Here is a 6,456-nt window from a genome sequence, read left to right as displayed (position 1 = left end):
TCTCCAAAGAGATTACAATTTTGGGTCTCTCTTGAACTGGTATCCCCCAAAAGGTCTATTTTAAAAAGCAGTGATCAGTTGGTGTCTGGGCAGGCCACTTGCTGTCTTGTCTTTTGTTGTGGTTTTCCAGGAGCAGGACTCTGTGTTACCTTGAGAGTTCACCAAAGCAACAACAACAAGAAGTGTTTATTTATTTATTTTTTTAACTGAAAGGAAGATCTTATTTCCTCTTGTGCATGCTGAGAGATCTTGTTCATGAACAATTTTTAGAAAACAAAATGATGCTCTGTCACTAGATGAAACTATAAGGTTTGAACTGGGTTAGTTTTCTTTATATTTTTTTCTTTTAAGCAGTAGAAAAAGCCAGGCATGGTGGTGCACATCTGTGATTCCAGACACTGGGGAGGGAGGGTAAGGTAGGAAGATCGGAAGTTCAAGGCCTGCCTAGGTATCTTAGTCAGACCCTGTCTCAAGGGATGAAGGAGAAGCAGAAGAGGAAGGAGGAGGAGGAAGAAACAAATGAACAAGTAAACAAACAACAAACAAAAAAGCCTTGTACCTACAGCTAACATTAAGAAGAGGTTTCTGGCCAGGCTCAGTGGCACACACCTGTAATCCCAGCAGTTTGGGAGGCTGAGGCAGGAGGATCAGAAGTTCAAAGCCAGCCTCAGCAAATTAGCCAGGCCCTAAGGCACTCAGTGCAACCCTGTCTCTAAACAAAAAATATTTTTGAAAGGGCTAGGAATGTGGCTCAGTGGTTAAGCACCCCTGAGTTCAATCCCTGGTACCAAAAAAAAAAAAAAGAGAGAGAGAGAGAGAGAGAAGAAAAGAACAGGTTTTAAAAAATCTTATTACAGAGAGAGCATACAATAAACTCATCTCTACCATCATCTGTGCTCAACATCTGCCTTCGCCTCTCAACCCTTCATGTGCTTTTTGATGGAGCTGGGTGAGTTTTTAATTTGATGTATTTACCCACTCATGGCAGATCAATAAAATGCTTTAGGCAATTAATCTCTCCCCATAGCTATTTCCAACCCATACCCCCAAAGATAAATATTTAGCCAATATTTGAAAACTACAAGAAAATCTAGAGACAAGAATGTTCAATACCAATAATTTATTTTCAGATTTTTAAATTGCTCCCTTCACAGGAAAACCCCCTCAGGGTCTTAGCACACAAAAGATTTTAAATACATAACGAATCTCTGTGTAGAGCACCGACATTTAGAAACGCTAAATGAAGATGAACCTCGGGTGGAAAACCAATTTGAAGTCCATAGTTTTGTTCCCCCGACAATTATTGCTTTAATTGAAAAGATGGGTTTTAAAAGGAAAAAATGGGTTTTATTGAGATGTAATTGAAAAGATGGATCTTCAAAGAAAATAATCTGGGCGTATAATGCTAAACTGTACACACACACACACACATACTAAGAATGATGGCACCTACTTGGCCTTATATAAATGTCCTTCTGGTGACATTCTGTTACCAAATGTGAATTGTAAGCAGGCAGTTGTAAAAGAAGGTAAGATAACTGTACCAGTGCTGATGACTTAGGATAATAGGGAAGATTATAATGCATATTGTTATAAATTGGAGATTATATAAAGTTAGGTATAGATAAAAGAAGACGGAGTTTAAGAGAAAGTGCTTGACTTCATATGAGATGTGACTTCAGGAACTTGAGGAAGATTATTTTTGGAAGATATATTTTGAGAAAACTTTCCTATCAGTGGTAAATATCTTTTTTTTTTTTTGCTAAAATATTCAGAATAACTAAAATAATCCAGGACGTAAAAGACCTTGTAGCTCCCTCCTCTCCCCAATATCTTTTCTCCTTCTTACTGTTTACTGCCCCTAGTCTTCATTTGATGTCTATTCTATTTACAACCCAGATACTTAAGGGAGGCTGACTCCACTTTGACTCTAGGAATGGAGCAGGTGGCTCCTAACCCACCCCTTGGCTACTATGATTTGTTCACAGATGATCATTAACCCAGGGCTTGCTTAGGAGTTCTGGAAGCATGCTTACTCTGTACGTGAGATACCTAATGTATATTGAAGCTTCTCTGTATATGCCAGGCACCGTGCCAAGGGTTTCTATCTTTTGTTTCATTTACTCTCAGAACAACCCTATGAAGTAGGCGCTAGATTATCCTCATTTTACAGACAAGGTACAAGGAGATTAAGAAATTTGATAAGTCATCCACCTAGCAAATGTGAAAAGTGGGTATATTCACTGCAGGTGTCAATGGGAGGATTATATTAAATATTGTATTTAAAGCACTTGGCATATATAGTAGGTGCTCATTGAATGTTTTATTATCCTATATTTTAATTGTTATTTTTATTGACAAATAACTATATATATTTGGGGAGTACAGTATGATGCCTTGGTATATGTATAGATGATGGAATGATTACATAACTGACTTTTCTAATGCAACTGCAACTCCTTGAAGTGATAGTCCTCCCCTTGGAAGGCAACTAAGGAAATACGTATCTTGGAAGTCCTTTGCAAATATTTTGAACCAGGAGGGGGAGCCATTCATAGAGAAGAAGAGCAAAGAGGTGGAAAGAAACCATCAGTGATGACATTGTGTAGCCACTGAATCAGTTCAGCCCTGAAAGCTTCCAAACTCTGACTTAGCAGATATGTAAACTATTCTACTCAAACTAATTCCATTTCTTGCAACAGCATGCATCCTAAGCAGTACATAGGACACCTTGGAGACATAGTCAGCCACCATAGAGTCCTGGCAGTAATGATGGGATAGATAAATCAACTTTAGATAAAGGAAATTTTGAAGCTGGGCGTGGTGGCGCGTGCCTGTAATCCCAGCAACTCTGAAGGCTGCGGCTACAGGATCTCAAGTTCAAGGCATGCCCCAGCAATTTAGTGAGGCCCTAAGCAATTTAGTGAGACCTTGTCTCAAAATGAAAACTCAAGAAGACTGGGGATATGACTCAGTGGTAAAGCACCCCTCCGTTTAATCCCCATTACCAAAAAATAAGAATGAGAAGAGGAAGAGACAGAAGAAGGAGGAATAGGAGGAAGAAATTTTGAGAAGCTATTTGAGAGAATTCCTCAAGCCTTCCTGAGGGAGTTCAGAGGGTAATCGCATGGACAGATTCTAGAAAGAAACAGCAGGGAGGACAGGTGCTCAAAAGGGAACCTCATGACCTGTCTTTGATCATTTCAATAGAAAAGCTGAGTGTGAAGGAGTGACATTTACAATCGGAACTCCAAACATTGTAACTGTTAGTGAGAACTCCACCTGTTACGTCTCTTGAGAAGTGGTTTACATCTCTGTAAGTAAGTTGGCCAGTAAATGCCAAAGAACAGTTGACTCTACAAGAGTAAGGACTGGGCTAGGTGCAGTGGCGCATGCTTGGGAGACTAAGGCAGGAGGATCTCAAGTTCAAAACCAGCCTCAGCAAAAGCGAGACTCTAAGCAACTCATTAAGACCCTGTCTCTAAATAAATTATAAAATAGGGCTAGTGATGTGATTCAGTGGTCGAGTGCCCCTGAGTTCAATTCCCAATACCAAAAAATAAAGTAAAAAAAGACTTGTGCAGGAATATACATAGTAGCTATATTCATAATTGACCCAATTTGGAAACAACTCAAATGTCTATCAAATAGTGAATGACCAAACAAATCGTGGTATGCTGCAGTTGTGTGATGGGATAAACTACTGATACATGTGACAATGTGAACTTGAATCATTGAAATGTTATACTAAATGAAAAGAGTCAGATCATAAACCGAATGTTAGATTTTATCTGTATGAGATTCTGGCAAAAAACAGAAAAAATCTATAATGACAGGAAGCAGATCAGTAGTTGTCTGGGGCTGAAAATGAATTGGACAGAAAGGGGCACAGGAAATATTTTTTTTTAATATTTTTTTAGTTGTAGATGGACACAACATCTTTATTTATTTATTTTTATGTAGTGCTAAGGATTGAACCCACTGCCTCGTGTGTGAGGCAAGTGCTGTACTAGTGAGCCACAACCCCAGCCCCAACAGGAAATATTCTGATATGAGAGGTGTTCTGTCTTGATTGTGATGACTATTGCTAAGTGTACATGTTTGACACATTTCACAAACTTTTCACTTAAAATGGCACATTTTTTAAGTAAGTTATGTCTTGATAAAGCTGGGTTTTTTATTTGTGTTTTGTGTTTTGGTACTAGGAATTGAATCCAGGGGTGATTTACCGCTGAGCTACATCCCTTGCTCTTTTTATTTTTTAATTTGAGACAGGGTCTTGCTAAGTTCCTGGGGCTGGCCTTGAACTTGTGATTCTCCTGCCTTAGCCTCTTTGGTCACAGGGACAATGCCAGATGATAAGATCAATTTTATTTTTTTATTTTTTTTATATTTATTTATTTTTTTAGTTATCGGCAGACACAACATCTTTGTTGGTATGTGGTGCTGAGCATCGAACCCGGGCCGCATGCATGCCAGACGAGCGTGCTACCTCTTGAGCCACATCCCCAGCCCAATAAGATCAATTTTAAAAGAAAGTGTGGGATATTTTTCAATGTCCATTATCACCTTGATCTCTTCTGCTGTCAAATCATTTTCTACCATCTAACTCTCATCTGACTTGTGATCTTTTGGAGAGCTGGAATGATGAGATTTTATCTCTATCTTCCCTTTGGAGTTCAGTATGATGCCAAGAATACTTTGTACTCAATAAACATCTACTGAAGTGAAGACTTTGGTTGGTCAGGAGGAATTCTGGAACACCTTGAAAGATTAGCAAGATAGAAGATGAGCCAAGCTTGCCGAGGTGATTAGATCTGGGGCTACAGGGTCTCTGTGCATCACAGGGAACCCAGCACTGAGCAGGTCAGCAGAGACCTGCAAGTGAAGAGCTGAACCTGTGGATCTATTTAGGGGTGCTCCAAATTAGATTGTTTAGAAAAGTGATTAAGTGATTAATAAGTCAGGCACAGTGGTACACACCTGTAATCCCAGCGCCTCGGAGGCCGAGGCAGGAGAATCATGAGTTCAAAGTCAGCCTCAGCAACTTAGTGAGGCCCTAAGCAACTCAGCAAGACCCTGTTTCTAATAAAATATAAAAACGGGCTGGGAAGTTAAATGCACCTTGGTTCAATCCTTAGTACCAAAAAAAAAAAAAAATGATTAATAAATTAGAGCTAACAAATGGTTCATGAGCTGAGTACCTTAACAAACACACAACTTAGCTGATGTGTTTATAGAACATGTAAATGATTACTCACTTATGAGTCATGGTGTGTAATAGCTTCCGGCCATTTAATGGTACAGTGTTAGACTGGACCACATGAAAGTATCACTGTTAGCTTCTTTGACAGACAAAATTGGCAAGTTCATATGATTCATCCTACAGCCTTTCACTTGACAAGTTACTTTCATATATAGTGTGGATTGACCTTCAAAGAAGTCTTCCTTTTGGACTGGGCATAGCTTAGTGGTAGAGGGCTTGCCTAGCATCCACCAAGCCCTGAGTTTGATCCCTAGCCCTGCAGGAGTGAAAGTCTTCTCCTTAGGCAGTTCCCACAGCTCTGTTTATCTATAAGGACAATCAAGCCTCCACTGAGTGGTCAGTGACTTGCTTAAGGTTTCAAGAAGAAAAAATAGAACCATGTGGGCTGACTGAGATTTTCTCACTAAGGATCTTCTCTTCTCCAGCCTCGTCTACTGCAAACATCTGGACTATAAGATTCATGCACAAAGTCAGCCTAAAAACTCCACTGTAGGAGAAGGCTTAAATAGTTACGCCTGGTCAATGAGACTGAATCAATGGACTCCAACTGATTCCCTCCCAAGTTTATTCAGAACCCCAGTTGTTCTTCACACTGCACCTCACTGATGAATTCCCTTTACATTTCTTGCAGAGAAGTTTCTCAAACTGTGCTGAATAGGGGCTGCTGGATTGCTTATTTAAATCAAAGATCAGTGTTAAGGTGCTATCTTTCTCAAAATACATGATGGAGAAAAAAAAAGCATGCAAAAAAAATCAATGCCACTCAAACTGTTTATGAGGAGTTTCTATAGGAAATTTTATGGCATAATGGAGTTTACAAAAAGGCAGAGCAAGTCAAGTAGTAAAGAGTGGAAGGACTATCAATTTTGATTTTCTTTGTTTTTTTCTTTGAATTTCTCCCCAGTTTTCTCCAGTGAGCATAAAATACTTTCACAATCAGAAAATAATTTTTTAAGTAGAAGACAAAAGAAAGCAGTAGTTTCATCAGGCAGAAAAGATAGGATCCTCTTAGTGGAAAAATGAACATCTTCAGGCTCCCTTATAAAGGTGGACAAGTGGCCGGAGCCACTGCCTTCAAACCATGTGGAGGACTGTACCTACTCATTGCCTCAATCTCTTCAGAAGGGAAGATTGTCTTTGGCCATTAACATTTTTTTACTTCTCAATGGACCTTTATTTTATTTATCTAT

Source organism: Ictidomys tridecemlineatus, chromosome 2, assembly GCF_052094955.1.
Source record: "Ictidomys tridecemlineatus isolate mIctTri1 chromosome 2, mIctTri1.hap1, whole genome shotgun sequence".
NCBI classification, from domain to species: Eukaryota; Metazoa; Chordata; class Mammalia; order Rodentia; family Sciuridae; genus Ictidomys; species Ictidomys tridecemlineatus.
The sequence above is the reverse complement of the archived record's forward strand: the minus strand, read 5'-3'. Positions refer to the sequence as shown.